This window comes from Rhipicephalus sanguineus, chromosome 7, assembly GCF_013339695.2.
Source record: "Rhipicephalus sanguineus isolate Rsan-2018 chromosome 7, BIME_Rsan_1.4, whole genome shotgun sequence".
NCBI lineage: Eukaryota > Metazoa > Arthropoda > Arachnida > Ixodida > Ixodidae > Rhipicephalus > Rhipicephalus sanguineus.
Window position 1 is genome coordinate 77,869,854 of NC_051182.1, and position 19,897 is coordinate 77,889,750.

The following is a 19,897-nucleotide window of genomic DNA, read 5'->3' on the forward strand; positions in this document are numbered from 1 at the left end:
ACGCGTGACATGAGCACGTTGCTAATATATTTGACAAATAACGACATGAATTTCATGTCATCAGCGTCATGCATGTCATGGAATACATAAGCATTTCTTGGTGTTATCGTGGCCACTTTATCAACTTTTTATACACTGAAGGCATGACGTGACATTACTTCATGACCAGCATGAATTGCAAGTCAGAAAATTACTATTAGGGCATGTATTTACCGTACATCAAGGCATTAATAGCGTGACATACATGTCCTACACGTCATTACGTGCATGACAAGGCATCAGCGTGATGTCATGGTGAGCGTTTCCTTACCTTGCTGTACACTAAAATGTGCACCTAATAACGTACGTGCATCACGAACATGAGTGTTCATGACATGTCATCACTTGTGAAGCAACCGCCTCCACCCGCCTAAAAGAGGGGTGACTGGATTGGCTTCCCTACGACCACACACGCCACATTGCTCCGGCCCTTTTAACACGAAAGTGTTTTATGCCGGGGTCCACCAAGACTTCAGCGACGTATTTCCGTCACGGAAATGACGTCGAAAAAATGTACGCGATCAGATGGCAAAGAAAAAAGTTCCTACAACGGGCATCGAACCCCACGACCGCTCGGCCCGCAACAACAGCTGCCGGGCGCGCTATTCACTGCGCCACGGTCACATACTCTAGAGGCCTTACAGACGCGCCTCTTATATCTACCACTATCCCGGTCGGCGGGATGGTATTGCCCTCTGGGAGCGGCAAAGTAAAGTAATTCGTCATTACTGTGGCTTGCGCGATTAGTACCTGCAACGCGTTACACGTTCGTCCCTTTCGGTGCGTTTTCAATAAATGTGCAATTTTGTCAACGCCTTAACATACCGCGAGGTGGCGACCTCGCGCCACAAGAGTCGAGGAAGAAGTAGGCAAAATACCAGGCAAGGACTGGGAGTACAGTGAGCTATTAGATCTAATGCCGAAAGAGATGGGGAGAGAGAAGAAAACTATTTGCTGGAAAGCAAAGAGGAAGCCAAAAAGTTGGTGGAACAAGGAAATCCGGGAAGCGATCGAGAAGCGGCGTGAAGCATCACGGAATCATAGAAGGGCAAAAAAGGACAAGCGACCGCAAGACGAAGTCAGCGAAATATGGGAAATATATGTAGAGAAAAAATCCATTGTACAGAAATTGGTCGAGGCAAAAATTAAAGGCGAAAGTGAACGCTGGGTGACAGAGATTCATGAAAAAAAAGGAAGCCGCACCTAGGATATTTTGGAGCCACATAAAGGCGCTAGGTAGGAAGTCTGTCACAACGCAACAACATATTCTCGATGAAGGAGGAAATCAATTGGAAGGGTACGAAGCGCTAGGTTACATTCGAAAGGTAACAGCCGATTCGTTTAAAGAGAGCGTCCAGGGGATTTCCCCGGTGAGTAAAAGTGTGGCGGAGAGAGCAACCGAGGAAGAGCTAGTGCTGGAGAATTTCAATTGGAAAAAGGCTAAAGGAAAAATTCCAAAGCGCACTGCCGCGGGTTTAGATGGGATTCCCATTAGCCTCATTAACGAACTAGGAAACAGCACTAAAGAAGCACTGCTGAAAGCTGTAGAAAAATGCTTAAAAGACAGGCAAATACCGGATAGTTGGCGAAAAGGTAGAATGAAGTTGATCTATAAAGGCAAGGGAGAAAAGGATAACATTCGCTCGTATAGACCACTAGTCATTACATCGGTACTATACAGGTTGGCGATGCAAGCAGTAAAAATTAAAATAGAAAAGTGGGCAGAACACAACGATATTTTGGGACAACTCCAAATGGATTTCGAGTCGACACGCGGTTAGACGATAACCTCTTTGTTCTCGCTCAGTGTATAGAAATATCTAAAATAGAAAATAGGCCCTTGTACATGGCTTTTCTAGACATCACTGGGGCGTACGACAACGTTAATCAGGAAATTTTGTGGGATATATTGAAAGGAATGGGCATAGGCGACGACTGTATACAGCTTTTGAGGGAGATATACCGAGAAAACACAGTTTGCATAGAATGGGAAGGAATGAGTAGCAAATACAACGTTGAGATTAGCAAGGGGCTGAGACAGGGATGTCCTTTGTCCCCGCTGTTATTCATGCTGTACGTGGTGAATATGGAAAAAGCGCTAGAAGGTAGCAACTTTGGTTTTAATCTGTCACACAGACAGGGCGGCGTGATGAGTGAGCAGAAGCTTCCAGGATTATTTTATGCTGACGATATTGTCTTATTTGCTGACAGTCGAGAGGATATACAGCAGCTGGCGGATATATGCGGAAGGGAAGGGGAAGCTCTAGGACTAGGATTTAGTGTAACAAAATGTGGATTGATGGTATTCAATGACCCTTGTGATCAGACGGTGTCAATACAGGGCCAAGAAATACCGAGAGTGAGCGAATACAAGTACCTCGGAGTATGGATAAATGAGGGTGACAGGTACATGGAGGTACAGGAAAAAGCCTCAGCAGCAAAAGGAAAGAGGAATGCTGCAATAATGAAGCGCAGAGCATTGTGGGTATACAATAGGTACGAGGTGCTTCGAGGTCTGTGGAAAGGTGTAATGGTTCCGGGGCTTACTTTTGGGAACTCAGTGGTGTGCATGAGGGCAGAGGTGCAATCGGGAATGGATATAAATCAAAGGACCTTGGGACGCCTCGCGTTGGGTGCTCACGGGAACACGATAAATGAGGCCGTAAAGGGCGATATGGGATGGGCAAGTTTTGAGGCGAGGGAGGCTCAGAGCAAAATAAGGTTCGAAGAAAAGCTAAGGAATATGAAGGAGAGTAGATGGGCAGAGAAGGTGTTCCGTTACTTGTATAGGAAGAGCGTGGACACACAGTGGAGAAAAAGAACTAGGAGGCTCACTAATAAATATATGGCTGGTAGTGTAAGCAGTATGTCAACAAAGAGCGTTAAGCGAAAAGTCAGAGAGGCGGAGAGGTTTTACTGGATGGCAGCTATGGAGAAAAAACCGGCTTTGAGTAACTACCGAAAGGGCAAAAATGAAATAAGGAGGGAGGCGTTTTACGACAATTCATTGGGAAGCGCTTTACTGTTTGAAGCGAGATCGGGTTGCCTTAGAACGGGTAGTTATAAAGCGAGATTCAGTAAAGAAGAAGAACAATGCACGTGCTGCGGGGAAGATCAGGAAACGGCGGAGGATGTTCTGATTTAATGTGGAGACATCCACCCAGGTGTACGTTTGGGCACGAGCCTACATGACGCCTTGGGTTTTAGAGGCAATGGAAAGCTGAACACACCCGCGATTGAAATAAGTAAGAGACGGTTAGAGTATTGGTGGCAGAAAACTAGAGAGAAAGGACAAAAATAAATATTGGAAAAAAAATAAGGACATTCTGCCGTAAAGGGCACAGAACGAAGCTGAAAACTGAAGGTTTGTTTTTTCTTCTGGAGTAAAATAGTTTTAAATGAAGTAAAGACACTAGGCCAACGCCAAAAAAAAAAAAAACGAGTAAATGTTTTTTTTTTTTCGAGCGTGGTGGCATACTTGTCACCGCCCCGTTATAAAGGGGACGCTCATAGCATCCATCCATCCATCCATCGTAAAAGCGTCGCCCTCGCTCATAGCATCAGGCTAATCAAACCAAAAATAGCTCTGCGACGCGCGTGCCTCACCTGGCCGTAACATCGCGTTCCCCGCCTACGCGCTCGCCCCGACAAAAATTGTGGCTGGGCTACCGGGGCGGCATGACGCGCTTTGCGTTTTCCTCTAGTCCGGCCGTGGTGTTCAATCACATTTTAACATGCCGCAGGATGGCGACCAAGTTCTGCGTCCAATATGCGACGCTCTTCTGACTATCGCAACTCCTTCTCTGATTACGCTTTCACAGCTAACTACTACAGCTACCGCAAGGTTTGTTTAATCATTGAACATGGAGGTTAGTCGTCGGCATGGAGATGTACCACCAAGCATCAAAGTGGGTGCATGGGTGCATTCACGTTAAACGGTGCTATAGCTGCCAGACATCAATATACATTGTGCAAGCTCTCTTATATCAATGTACAGTAAACATTCAGTTACTTCTATAAGAGCACGTTTTCTTGCGTGTTATTCCGATTCCTGTGACGGAGGGATCAACCGTGTTTTTTTGCCCTGAGCAATACGCGTATGGCGAGGCGCGAGCGCCACTGCAGAATAAGTATTACCTCATTTTTTTTCGATCCTCGTATAGACAATGATATGTACTGTATGTTGTCTTTCCTTTACATTGTTTATTAAGAGATGTATGATCACGCCTCATTTGTAAGTCGCACTTGAAGGGAATCACCAGAAGTGGGCCCGCAGTGAGGTTGTAATTACGACAGCTCCATCTAAATTGGGGTGAGCGCACTATGAACTCGTCAACCCCTTACAACTGGCCCGGTCGCTGACAATTGCCTATTGTACCTACATGTGCCTCCGACAAATACTATGCGTGCATTCAGCGTTACGATATAGTTTTATTATTTTATTGTTATCTTCAATGTCATGATATAGGTGTTTTTTCAGGTGTTTATTGTTTTTATTGACTAAATTGACCCCAATATTTTTTTCGTAAAGTCAGTCTTCATGACAACGTCTCCCTTTTCTTAGAGGGAATTAGCCAGACTACGTCAACAAATAAAGCAACACATCCACGCTAACTATTTGTTGCAATACGCAAAGCTTTAATTTTTTATTTACAGAGCGAGAATTGTAGTATCTTCTTGATCTGGACTCAACGTTTCGTCCTTGGTCGTGATATATTCGCATACCATGATTCTTGCCTCTTCTGATTCCGGTAAATATTTTGCTTCACAGACATTTTTCTTCATCTGAAAGGCAGAAAATTTCAACATGAGTGTGGCGCACTGAAAACGCACGCACATTGATGCCTGCAACTCACGTCAGGTTCCTTATCAGAAACGAGGCTCATCATCTTCTGCCACAGTCGCAAGAGTGCACCATTGCACAGCGCTTCCTCTTTCTTATGATTCGTTTCGCCTGTAACGCAGAGCAACAACATACACACCTGTATATATCACGATGCTATTTTTTTCCTTTTGCAAATAATGGAGGTACTATGCGCAATAACGCCAATCGACTCAGTTTTTCTTCTTTTAACAGTAAAGCTGTGCTAACGCTGGACGACAGATGAGTGTCCAGGGTAATCACGCTCTTGTTCCCAGATGCACCCATAGATGGCGTAACAGCCTCGGTCGTGGACGAAGCGGTAACCGTACATTGACATGGAGAAAGGCTGCTCGAGCATGCTTAGGGTTTCAAGTCAATGCAGCAGGGGCGGGTGTGGTGCTGCCACACGTCATTTACCCGTGCATCGCTACTCTACAAATAACGTGTACGCAGATACCCACACAAAATCACAAAAAATCACAATCACAGCAAATCACAAAAGAAGCAAAGAGGAACCGCAGCTCCGTTTGTTTTGCAGATTTGAGACTGGATGAAGCTGGAATAAGTTTTTTTGTTTGTTCACTTTCTTGTTTAAAAATAACGAAAATCCAAAAATTATACCCCTGATCAAATAGATCTTCAGTTGCGAGTTACTGCATAACATTTTTAATTTACTTTGTAGCATGATGCGACGCTTTACCAAAGCTTGCAGGGTCCCTTAAGCAACTTGAAGGTGAAAGCCACACAGTGGAGCTAATTTACCATGTAATATATATAACGGGACCGCTGCTATGTTTTTTATACATTTTAGTACCGCGAACGCTGCAACGAAGAAATGAACAAGCAGCTCGCGACTCATTTCGGTCATGCCGCTCACAGCCAGCTTCTCGTTCAAGATCCCGTTCGCATGAGGCATAGAAGGCTTTCGCATTTATATCTACAAGGTTGTTCGCTTCCAATATGGCCTTCATCGAGCAATGACGCCAGTAGTGCGCCGAATTATTTTTTGCCGGCACTGAATGTCACTACACATCGCAGTATGTTCGACGCCATGCACTGTCTCCAACATTTACACGAAACAAAAAAAGGGCCACGCCAGGTGCACACAAAGCACTCCTACGTTTCTGCTCTCCTATGGCAAAGTACGGTACTACTTTGCCATATGAAACTTACGAATACACACATGACGCCCTTCATTGTTTCTTATAACTAGGGTTCCGTGCATGATCTGAAGGTTATATGAACGTTTAACTCTTCGACCTTCTTAAGTTCCTGCATGGCTAGAATTAAGATAGCGGGAAGAGTGGGTTTTGTAGATTTTTTAATGTTAAAGGCGCCAAGCATTAAGACAACTTCGCGGTCTCCAATGTAGCTGGTACCTATGTGTTGGGAAGCATTGCGTTAAACGTTGCATCCCGAGATGCCGATGAACGTCGACGAGTCTGGATTCGAGGAGTCTCAGCGTACGTCGCTATGTGAGAACACACGAAGCGTCTTGGTGTTTCTTCGTCGCCGTAGCTTTGGCGGTATTATCTGATGCTGTCGGGTGTATTAGCCTAATGCTCTGATACTGTCTGCAGGGTCGTCCAATCAGATATATAAATGCTGGAGATAGTGGAGCACAGAGGACGATTCTATTAGCGTGAATGATAATGAAGGCGCCACAAGCCTTGGACACAGTATGTTTACAGTAGATAACGATAGATGGAGCACGGATCGATTTCACTGGTAAATTTCAGTTTCTCATCTGCCTGACCAGCCGGTCGAATACGCTCACCTGGGAGGTCGATTTTAGCCACGTTTTGCTTGTGGTGCGTTCTCACACGTACCCATGAAATTCCTTGCCCTATTCTTATCTCTGCAATGAACCACTGCGTGCAACAGCTCATGCGCCGAGATAAGCATACTGTACTCGGCGCTTGCCTTTTGGCGCGCAGTCAGAGTTTTGCCAGGCATAGAGTCAGGCACAAAGGCGACAACAAAAAAAAACCTTACAAATTAGGTCAGTACATGATATACACTCAGAGCTGAGCGTGTCTGCCGAGAAAAGCAAGCCAAGTGAATAGTGTTCACAGTTTACAGGAGCATTACAAAGTGTTTTATGAAAGTCTTTCATAAAAACGCCAGGCCTGCGCTGAAACCGCAGCACAGTCACAGCGAAAGCTGGAAGAGCGGCGCTTCTAGAGCCCGTTGTAAGCTCCCTTGAGGCTACTAATACAAGTACACTAGCAAGGTACCCACTATGCCATAAATAACAATTTTTATGAAGTTGGGAAGCAGCTACAAAGCCATTATTCGTCATTCAGCGGAGAAACGAGGCACCAGCTTACCGTCTGTAATGCATTATGTTCACTTTGTTGAAGCGACGACTGATGACGATGAAGAATTATGGCTCAGCCTTTTGTAATGGGTTGGAAGCTTTAAGCGGCCCACCAGTTATGTAATTTGCATTGGGTGACGCCCGGTCGCTATTTCCCTCTCAAGTCATGCTGTATAACATACGTTGTCGCGGGAGAGAGACGGGGGGGGGGGGGGCAAGAACTTTACTGAGACCCCGAAGAAATGGATCATGCGCTTATGGGCCTCCTTGGCAACCAATACGAGTGCACTTGCGAGAAACCCACTATGCTCTAAATCATTGTAATTTTACTGAGACCCCGAGGAAATGGATCATGCGCTTATGGGCTTCCTTGGCAACCAATACAAGTGCACTTGCGAGGAACCCACTACGCTATAAGTCATTGTAATTTTTGAGAAGCAGGGCAGCAGGCACTGTGCCATTTTTCGGCATTCTACGGAGAGCCTTAGTACCTTCTAAACGCATGTAATGCATTATGCGCACTTTGTTGATGTTGTGCCTGATGACGACGAATTATGGCAGAACCCTTTGTAATGGGTTGGAAGCATTCAACAACCTACTCGTTGTGCAATTCGCATTGTGTGACGCCTGGTTACAGAATTCGCGTTGTGCGACGCTTGGTGCTTATTTTACTCTTCTACCACGCTATATTGCATACGCTAATGTGGTTCCTTCCCGACATCAAGCCTGTATAGGACCTTTTTGCAAAGCAGTTTCAAGCACCGGCATGGCTCAGAGGTTGAATACTGGGCTCCCACGCAGAGGGCCCAGGTTCGAACCTCGTTCCATCCTGGAATTTTTTTTCTTATTTAGTTTTTTTTCTTATTTTGAGCGATACTGGTTACGGACACCGGCGGCTGCGGCGGCGGCGGCGGCGGCGGCGGACAACTACGGCGCCAAAAACGGCCGGTGAAATGATCTCATAACAGCTTTCGCTGTAATTAATAAGAAAGAAAGGATTTCGAAAGGATTTATTATGCTGGCTGAAGTGGGCACGGAGATAATAGGAAGAATTACGTAACTATATTAATTTTGGGCATTTGAAGATGGGCAGGCTATCTTTGGTTACGTACTACGTGCAATACGTGTTGCTCGCAGTGGCGTCCGACATGCCAGAAAATATTGATTGATTCTGAATGCTGACCAAGCTTATGAAATAGCCTTAATAAAAATAGATGGATTGACGACTATAGTAACTGCTTCATATTCATATTCTGCTGAATTATTATATACGCTGAAGCGATCAAGTGAATGAAGGTTACAATACAGGACATATAATTTGTGTTACTTTTTCAAGCATTTTTTTTGCCTTTTCATTGAACGAACTTTAAGGAAGACAAGTTTTGAAGACACGTCTAGTTGATTATTCTTTTTATGTACTTGCGCTCAACGCACGAAAGAAAAATTAATTGAAGTTAGGAAGCCATCGATGCAGTCAACTCGCTGGCCTTCTTGGAATAACACGATAACATTTGCAGAGTTTGGCAACAATTTGTTGAAGTTTCCTGTATGTGTGAAATAATCGTGAAGCAGTATATTAGATACGTGTAAAATACCCACATGCTGCAACAAAGATATTTCATGAGATATTCTGCCATCTCAGACATCTTGAATTACCCAAATAAACCATCACGACGCCACTCGCAATATATAGGTACTTATTTTGTAAATTCACAAAGTAGCAGTCACCTGTCGCTTACGCGTGCGCAGGTAATTTTATTCTGACACCAAGTTAAGGCAAATACATTCATTGTTGGCTTGTCGTTGAGCAACCTTAAGCACGGGACAAAACTGTGTGTAATAATAGGCAAATTGACCTGATTTCTTCATATGTGTTATTATTATCGCTTCCGTGTAGCAACGTTGGTAGGTAGATGTAATTGCAAGGTGACTTCACTTTGCAACGACACCTGCTGGTTGTTACGCACAATGGTTCGATCATTAGCTCAAAGTTATACCCCCTGCAGTTTTTCTGAGATTACTGTATTACTGTAAGAACTAGATCGTGTAAGTTCGAGGGCACAATGAGCACTACACAAATAATCAAACGCGCTCTCACCTGTGACGGCACTGATAATCAGTGCGAGCACAATAGTACCGATGAAAGCAAAGAAGCTGCTCCATAAGTACGACAGGCGAAACATAAAAAAAGGTTCTTGTGCTCTGCAGAGAGATTAAGAAAATTAGTAATAGTGCCTCTTTCTGAGTCATCGCAGCTTTGCAATCTCCTGTAGCTGCTGCATCACAAATCCAGTATTTATTGTACTGAAGACGAGCACTTTTCACCGTAAGAATGTCATATTCAAGTGTTTATCAGTGCCATAACATTTTAATTACTGGTGAAATGTAAAATTTAAAAATATTGTCTGTTCTATTGCTTTTTGAAAAAGATATATTACCTTTCGAGTTTCCGCAATAGCCTTGGTGATTTCGGGACTTACGAAAATAAAGTAATACATCTTATAGCACAAAACAAATGCGCAAACGCGTCATTTTTATGCGAGCACTTGTCTCGTCAAATCTCTTTAACTGTTATCACATGTAGCGTGTTATTTTACATGCTGAAGCGAAGCCCACTGTACAGTGACAGCTCAACAATAAAAATACATAGATGCTATTCATCGTCGCATCTTATCAAACGTTTGAGCCTCTGCAGGTGGCACAACAGCTGCAGACTACAGCTGCGTCATTTCGCCTGACAGCAAGAGGCAATTTTGGAAAATTGATGCTCTCTGAGTGTTTGCATGACACTATGGTTGCGGCACATATTTGCCGAAATAATAAAAAAAATGTGGTGCCAAACACAGTGCATATTGGAACTCTAGCTATATGTTGAATGAAACTGTTCTAATACCATTGTATGCAAACAGAGATACTGGCTTCGTTGGGAAGTATTTGTATATATGCGTATTTGGAAGGCTTAGGCCCGCACCTGTCTCGTACTTTCCTGCAAGCAATATCGCATCCTTGCTTGGTATTTTGAACATTAGTAGTTGTAAAACGAGGACGACGTCTCAGCAGATTATTGCTCGCACTAGCCTGGATTCTGCAAACGCATTGTGTAAGACTCGTGCGCAATGTGATTACAACACTCAAACGCATTGCTCGAATATTGGGTACGTTTTTCATGCTTAGGTACGGCAAGACAAAAGCAAACGGCGGAAATCATCCTTAATGTTCATAAACATTTGCCGCGGCAATGTTAAGGGGTATATTACTCGGCGTCTTGTCATCGCGCTGCATTGTAGTCCAGTTCTTTTAAAAAGGAAAAAAAAAAAGAATTAGATCTTGCAACAGGATAGACAGTTGAGCTAGTTGATACAAATGCATTCTTAAAGCAGCGCTAAAAGATAGAGACTAAAAAGGAACAATCACACAGCGCTCATCCTGTGTGATTGTTCCTTCTTAGTCTCTGTCTTTTAGCGCTGCTTCAAGAATGAATCGGATTTTGGTTTCTTTCAAACAACTCGAAAATCACTTGTTTATTCATTTATGAGATTCCTCAAACCGTAAGTGTTGCATTATAGAGCCATAACATTACTTCTCTCGCCTTAGCGTATTATCACATACCATAAAGTGATAAACAGTGGCGGAAACGTTTACTTTAACAAAAAAAATTGTATTTGTGTCGCAAGAAACACGAATAATGGCTGCGAGTGCACTGTACTCACTGCACGTTTGGAGTAGCCGAAGAAGCGTTGGGCGACAAGAACGTGCTTTGGTTTCCAGGGCAATAGGCCGTAGATACTGGAAGCCTTGGTGATGTGGTTCCTGTTGCGATAACGCCCGCCATGTGCCCCAGCTGGTAGACTACTATCAGTAGCGTGGAAAGGCCGGCGCCCTGCAGTGTGATCAGCATATACAGGGTGTTCTTTTATAGGATACATATTTTTTATAAAAATCCCATGACAGTAACGCTCCTGTCGTTTTCGCACACGACCGCCAGAACTCATTAACTTTTTATTAATTGACTTGAAGGCAGCTATGTATATTACAAAGTTGTATAGTGCGTGCAAATTTATGGCACACGTATTTTTTAGAAATCACAAAAGTTGCACGTAGTGCGAGATATTCTTCATCGGATATCATGAGCGAAATCAAAACTGATCGCGCAAAGCGCGCACGAAGCGCGACCGTTCTGCTACTTCAGTCCGGAACTATCCATCACATGAGAGTGACGAATTTTGAATGACGGCGCGCCGCGGCCGTATGTTTTCGTGAAAAGCTGCAATTCATCTCACTTGTGAGCGCGCATCGCCTTACTTTTGCGCGAAGTGTTTGGTGCTTATCTGTTACTTTTCAACGGTGCACAAGAAAACCTCAATATCAACCTTTTCTATGTCAGGCAAGCATCAAACACAGGGGAGGCCACTGCGGCGCTACTTCTTGCAGACCAAATAAATAGCTTTTCGCGCCTCTTTATAGTTTAGGAAAGAAACAAATAGGCACCATCCATCACATGCACACATTAAGTTGTCTCCTAGTGTATTTCAGAATGCTTGCCGATTTTCCTGACCAGATTCTGCTTTCGTGCCCCTTAATTAAAATTTCAGCACTTCCCTGTGACGTGTTATTCCGGAGTTCCGCCGCGCCTTGTGCGTGCACGGCGCGATCAGTTTTGATTTCGCCCATGAAATTCGATGATGATTATCTCGAACTACGTGAAACTTTTGTTATTTACAAAAAATAGTCATGCCATAAATTGGCGCGCATTAGAACTTTGTAATATAAACACCGGCCCTCGAGCCAATATTTAAAATGGTAATTAACGAGTTGTTGTAACTTAGTCCCGTCAACGTAATTTTAGCTGCAGGAAAATATTTCCGCCTCGACATAGAGTCGATGTGCGAAAACGTCAGGAGCCTGACTATCATAGAAATTTTATTAAAAAATCTCTATGGTGTAAAAAAACGCCCCATACACCCCCACCCCCTCCCCCCATATATATATATATATATATATATATATATATATATATATTATGGGGGGAGGGGGTGGGGGTTTTATTTACGGGGGAGGGGGTGGGGGTTTTATTGATTTTTGTTAACAACACGTACTTCACGAACATTTCGCCGTGGGGGGGGTCGGGCCCCTAGGGCCATCCCCCTGGCTACGGGCCTGATATAGGGTGTGCCCTGCAAGTGCAGTCAGCAGGGCCATGAAAAGTCATTTAATGAATTTATCGTTTCAATTATTTAAAAATATTCAAAATAGTGTCCTTTTGCGTCGATAAATTGGCTCCAGCGAGACTTCCCTCTCTCGAATGCGATGCGGTAGTACTCCTACGGAACGGCATTTAATGCTGCGGTGCAAGCTTCTTTGATCCCGTCCCTTGCCCCAATATGCTTTACTTTGAGGGGTGTTTTGAGGCGTTTCCAGTTGTCTGCGATGTTCGGCAGGCTGCGTTGAACCGTGCGCTTCAGTCTTTTGAGGACTTCCACTTAAAATTTGGAGCTGGTGATTCCAGACTCTACAAAGTCGTGATGAACCAGTCCGTGGGTGCAAAGAAAAAACAAAAAAAAACCCGATCGGCATCGCCTTGATCTTTCATTTGTTCATCCTGGATTTCTTGCGGCGAGGGGACGATGGCGTGTGCCACTCCGATAATTGCCCTTTGGTCAACGGGTCAAATTAAAATACCCAAGTCTCGTCACTTGTAATGACGTTGTCCAAGAATTTTGGGTCACGTTTGCACACGTCGAGGTTTTCTTGGCACGTTTCATCGCGGCGGGACTTTTGGTCAGCAATGAGTGCTTTTGGAACCATCTTCGTGCACACCTTCCGCATGCTGATATCATGCGTAACAATTTCATAAACTTGATTTTTCGGAATGGCTAGCATGTCCGCCATTAAACGAAAACCTAATCGTCGGTCTGAGTTGAACAGTTCCCACACTCGCGCTACATTGTCAGCCGTGGTGGTCGTGGATGGCCGTCCGGCACGGTTCTCCTCATCAGCCAAAGAAGCCCTGTGCCACCTAAACACTTGCCGATCTTACAGGGCATGTTCTCCTTGAGCAGTCTTGACCATAGCAACCGTTTCCGCAGTGGTTTTGGCAAGTTTCACAATAAACTTGATCGCAAGTCTTCGCGCTAACGAGCGCTACATTTTAACGTGCACAGAAATGGAGAACAACTTGAGCTAATCCAAAGGTTTCACAGCGCGACGAGCAAAGAAGAGACACACACATCACTGAGTGTGTCTCTTCTTTGCTCGTCCTCGTTGTGTGCGCTGTGAAAGCTTCAGATTACGCTGCACCAACTAGCCCAACGCTCAACCTTAGGAAACTTGAGCTAGCAGCTATTTCGGCGAGTTGGTTGAATTTTATCGTAAAACAGTGCACACATAGGAATACAAAAGAAGGAAGAACTGACGACACGACCACTCGTGTCGTCAGTTCTTCCTTCTTTCTTTGTATTTGTGTGTGTGTGTGTGCTGCTTTATAACAAAAAACAACTCTCACGGCAGATCCATTTAACACTCTTTGATGCTCGGAGCACACTGAGCGACGAAACACTGCTTAGCTGGGTCCCCGCATTGACAGTTTCAGCCGGTTAGATTGCACTCTGATGTGTAGTTGCGTCACAATTCACTGACAAAAGTTTCGGGACACACCTTGTGTGTATATATACATATATATATATATATATTGTAGTGTGCGAGACAGACAGCTGTTCTATTCTCTGCCGCGTCTTTGTCTACTTCGAACCAGTTCACCGCGCGCCCGGACCTCGGCGCTCTTTGTCATCATACTCGGTCATGACTGCGAGCGCGCGGAGATGTCGACTGTGCCTCTGGTGGACGGCGTTGGCTGCATCGCGGTGGACGGTCCCGACCGCGCTGGAACTCGGTTTGGGGATCGGCCAGAAGTGCCTCTGGTGGGTGACACTGGGTGTGATGCAGTGGTCGTCGCACGCCTATCAGACATTTACACCGTCTCAGTTTGGCGGCGTGGCGTTTATCCACGTCTGCGCGCCGCTCCGGAAGAAAGACAGTGACCCATGTGACTGGAATGAATACATACCAACTAGCTCAGCTCCGAGTTATTCTGAGCCGGAATATATTTGCGCAACGCAGAATGCGTGTAAGCTCAGACAGACTGCGGGATGTGACTATCGTGATGCGACGCAGCTACCTCTTTCCTGCTGCCATTGCCCTTGTTTGTTCGGTGGTCACCTCACTGGACCCAATTCAACATTCTTCGCAAGCCGGTTTCCGTTCACTTCAGCGGGCCGACTCCTACTGTCGAACTTTCCTTGACTACCTTCGCGGCATCACTAAACCACCTAACAGCCGCTTGAGACGCCAGCTTAGACAATTCCGCCTCGACGACGGTGTGCTCGACGACGGTGTGCTCGAACGCACAGATGTGTGAACGTACCACATCTGTACGTGTGAACGCAATCGTTGCTGGAACCCACTCCGCAGACGTTGCAGTTACTCCCCGGAACATCGATGTTTTGGCCGAGTTGGTCACTGTTCGAACGATCAGTGGTTAGCTCTATAGCAACAAAAATAGTTTTGTGGTACTAAACGTGGCGTTCACGCGGTACTCCGGGAGTCAGAATGGCGCGCTTGTCGTCTTCAGCAAGCTCGCACACCATGTAACCGGAATGGTCAATGCCCACTCCGTCCAGCGAAAGGCAGACGGAGTGGGCATTGCTCGGCCAATGACTGCCGTGAAGTCTGAAGATGTGGCGCCAAGTGGTCAGAGAGGATCTTCCTGCTATCTGCATATGGGTGATGTATTGTTGGAACGTCCTTCCGGTTATGGAAATTGATTGCGAAGTCTGATCTGTGTAATCGTAGTTGTACAGGCGGTCGAAGCTTCATGTCTGCTAGCGAAGATAAACTTGGGGCCCGCGACTGCGATAGTTCCGAATTTGAGGTGGTATTTGTCGCTTGTAAAAAAAGTTCGTGAGGTGGTTCTCGATGCGGAATCTGAGACCCGAGCCATGATGCCCACCAAACATGATGCCTGTTTCTGTGCGTCCCGCTTGGCGGAACGTCAAGCAGTCCCTGGAGGTATTGCAGGGCACAGCTGCACAGTCGGGGAGGTTCCCGGTGCATGCGTGACCCGAGTGACGCCCTTGCCGAGGCCCGTATTCGGTTGTGGTCTCTGGCTGTGATGAACTCGCGTCGGATACCGACGCAGAATCAGAATGCTCAAATGGTGAACCGCAGCGCACATCTGCAGCTTCGAGGGGAAAGCCCTCCTGAGCTGCATCAGCGTTAGTGGTTAGGATGGACTGGGTGGTGGAGCAGAGGTGGTAGGGAGTCCTGCCGAAAGCAGCAATGAGCTTGAGCCTCACTCCGCCCAGGACTGCTGCCGCACACCTTCGTGCTTTTGCCACGCCGTGGCATCATTTCGAAGGCGGTCTGTGGCTACACACTACTTCTCCTGTTCCGACCACGCCTTGCGAGCTCCGAGAGCGTTCACGGTTGCAACCTAGTTGTCGGCATCGTCCTTAAAGCCATTGAACTCCTGTAGTTCGCAGGCTGCCGGCGGTGGTGCGACGGTAGGACTAAAAACCGGACAGTGCGGAAGCCAATGATCCCATTTGGTTAGAGAGCTGCGTGAGAATGCACAAGAACTCTCTGCGCTACTTGGGTGAGCTGGCCTCAAGGTCTTGTGAGGCGGCTACATCCAACATGGCGCTGATGGTGCACGATTCCTGCTCGATCGTAGGAAACGGCACAGAGCGCGACGCTGTCAATCCACTGACCGTGACGCGGAGTCGCGCGATAGTACGGGAAAGCTCGGCGGCGCTTTCAGGTCATCCGCGCGCGGAGCCAACGGCGACGTCCGAGGAGGAGGTGGTCACTCTGCTCACTGCGGCGGGATCCTTGCCAGCGGGAGCTTGGTCAGCACCCCTCAGCAGCTCAGGTGCCGATGAAGTCCTGAGCGAAGAGTTGTCGCCACGGGAAGCGTGAACAACGTTACCGGGCAGCAGGAGGCTGTGTGCTGTCGTTACGGCGCCGGTGTAAACCTGCCCTTTGGCCACCGAGGAGGCCTGGACGCTGTCCCCGAATGGTGGAATAGGTCCTACAGGAAGTAGTAGGGTCCTGGTGTCGATGAGCGAGGAAGCGTGGAGGGCGTTGCTTAGATGGAGAGACCCACACTGCCCATGACCCACGAAGGCAGGTGGCTTCAGCCGGACGGTTCAGTTTTCGTAGACAGCAGCATTGTAGTGTGCGAGGCAGACACAACACCCGTTCGCCAGGCAAGCTGTTCTATTCTCTGCCTCATCTTTCTCTACTTCAAATCAGCTCCCCGCGCGGCCGGACTCCGGTGTCGTTCTTTGTCATCCCTATAATTTTTGATGTTCCCCATTGATGGCTATCTCCCCATTTGGTCACATGGCAGCTTCCTCATTGATATTCCCAATTGCCGTCAATGGGGAACATCAAAAATTATTTTCTTCCTTAAAATGAAAATTGTAATGATAAAACTTGCCATATAAGAAGAACTCTTTAGTTGCTTTCGATTGAGGTATAAAGCCGATTTTTAGTTGGAGCACCACGTGGTGTAAATCGCGTCTCAATGTGCACCAAAACGACGATTTTCTGAAATTCGTGATTTTTTCACGTAATGTTTAGAAACTTGAGGGGTCTGAAAATATTTTTATCGCAAAATATACCTTCTGTAGAGTAAGTATTCATTACTCGTACATTCCTACAAGGCGCCATATCGCAATGAAAAAAATGCAAACATAGAACATTTTGGCGAAATTCCTGGAGGCATATATGGCAGAAAAATTGTACTAATATTATTGAGCCTTCAACAGCTTACACAAACACCTTTGCTTAATATGTAAACCAAATTTGGTATTAAAACAAGAAACAATACTCCCAGAATAAATTTTCTTACAAACAACACCCAGATGACATTCTGGTAAATTTGGAAGGCACCCACAAGACCAAAAAATTTTTTCTCTCCTAAATATTCTAGCAATTCACTGTTTTCAACGTAATAAATCGGCACAATTTTTTTTCAATACATTTGAGATAGTTGCCAAAATGGCTGGGACGTTTGGCGTGGAATGACCCATATATATATATATATATATATATATATATAATGAAAGACGCAGGAAGACTTCACCAGGCAGGGCCAGCAGCAGCGTTTATTCCGCGATGTCTGCCTCGGCTCAGAACAGCAACCAACCAACCCACTGGCGATGATGATGGTTATGTACAAGTGAGAGCGATGAAGTACAATAAATGTGCTTACACTAATTTCTCCCCGTCTTCGAAGCGGCCAGCCTGGCCGCAACTCAAAGATCAGCCGAACGAGTAATGAAAGGCTTCATGCGTGACACGTGAACAATTTCTGTGCTGCGACGACGGTGGTCAGTGACGGACTGAAGCGGGGTGACGAGATAGTTCACTGGGGAAGTTCGTCCTAGAACGGTGTATGGGCCAACGTACCGGTGAAGGAATTTCTCGCAGAGCCCTGACGCTCGAGTAGGGGTCCATAGTAAGACCTTATCTCCGGAATTAAATGTCGCGTCGCGTCTTTTGCTATCGCAGCGACGTTTTCGTTCTTCTTGAGTGGCTTCCGTGTTGCGCCGAGCGATTTCACGGCATTGCGCGACTCGAGCTGCGAACTCTTCTGGTAGAGAAGTACTGGACTGAGCTGGACCAAAGAAGAATGCCGTGTCGACGACTGAGGATGCAGATCGTCCATACACAAGGAAGAAAGGGCTGTAGCCGGTAGATCTTTGTGTCGCGGTATTATATGCGAAGGTAACAAATGGCAAAATATTGTCCAAGTTTTTGTAATCCGGACGTAGGTACATGGAGATCATGTCAGAGAGCGTTCGGTGAAAGCGCTCAGTAAGACCGTTCGTCTGTGGGTGGTACGTAGAAGTGGTCTTATACGTCCTTCTACAGGCCCGTAGGACTTCCTCGAGGACGTGCGAAATGAAGGCTTTGCCCCGGTCACTCAGAAGAACGCGAGGAGCTCCATGGCGCAAGACGATGGATTGCGAGAAAAAGTCGGCGACTTCTGTAGCAGTACCGGACCGAAGAGACGCAGTCTCGGCGTATCTTGTCAAATGATCGACTGCAGTGACGATCCAACGGTGACCGTTAGACGTCAGCGGCAAGGGACCATACAAGTCAATTCCGACAAATTCAAAAGGTGTTGTCGGACAGGGAAGAGGCTGCAGGAAACCGGCGGGTGGGGACGTGGACCGCTTACGGTGCTGACATGACGCGCACGAGCCCACGTATTTGACTACCGACGTGACAAGCCGGGCCAGAAACAGCGGGTCCTGATGCGGTCGTAGGTCTTGCGAAAACCTAGATGACCAGCAGCAATGTCATCGTGAAATGCTTCTAAAACGCGAAGACGAAGGCAGCGGGGAAGGACCGGCACCCACTTGTTACCCGTGGGATGATAAATATAGCGTTCGAGCACACCGTCGTCGAGGCGGAATTGTCTAAGCTGGCGTCTGAAGCGGCTGTTAGGTGGTTTAGTGATGCCGCGAAGGTAGTCAAGGAAAGTTCGACAGTAGGAGTCGGCCCGCTGAAGTGAACGGAAACCGGCTTGCGAAGAAGGTTGAATTGGGTCCAGTGAGGTGATCGACAGGTGTCGTGAGGCAGGCGGGATGTCGGAGCTCTCAGGAGGCGATGCGGAGGACGTATTGTGAAGAGAGAGTGAAAGTGGGCATCGGGACAGCGCGTCGGCATCATGGTAACCTTTGCCAGACTTAAATGTGATGGTAAATTCATACTCTTGCAAGCGCAGGACCCAGCGCCCTAGACGTCCTGACATATTCTTGATCGAGGACAACCAACACAGTGCGTGATGGTCTGTGACGATAGTGAAGTGCCGACCGTAGAGGTACGGGCGGAATTTCTGTACCGACCAGACAATAGACAGGCATTCCTGCTCCGTGATCGTGTAGTTCCTCTCCGCTGTCGACAGAGTCCGGCTGGCGTATGCCACAACCTGCTCTTTAGAGGCGGCATCACGCTGCAAAAGTACTGCTCCAATACCTTGTGCGCTTGCGTCAGTGTGGAGGATAGTAGGCGCGCTCTCATCAAAGTGGCGAAGCACTGGTCCGGAAGTCAGGCGTTCTTTAAGGACTTCAAATGCGATCTCGCAGTCGTCGAACCAAGCGAAAGGAGCACCAGCGACTAATAGCTTATTTAGGGGAGCCGCTATAGTCGCGAAGTTGCGTATAAAGTGGCGAAAGTATGACGCCAGGCCTAGAAAACTGCGCAACGTCTTTTGGGTGGAAGGCCGAGGAAACTGCAATACAGCGGCTATCTTGTCGGGATCTGGCCGGACTCCGTCTTTGGAAACGACGTGACCGAGGACTTTTATACTTTTGCTGGCAAACATGCACATTTTGGTATTTATCTGAAGGCCAGCGTTTGAAAGGCACTGAAGTACTTCGTGTAATCGTTGAAGGTGTTGGGCAAAGGTAGATGAAAACACAACAATATCATCTAAGTAACAGAGGCAGGTCTTCCATTTTAGGCCACGAAGAACAGTATCTATCATGCGCTCAAATGTTGTCGGAGCGTTGCACAGGCCAAATGGCATTACGTTAAATTCGTAGAGACCATCCGGCGTAGCAAAGGCGGTTTTTTTCTTTTTCAGCCTCATTCATAGGGATTTG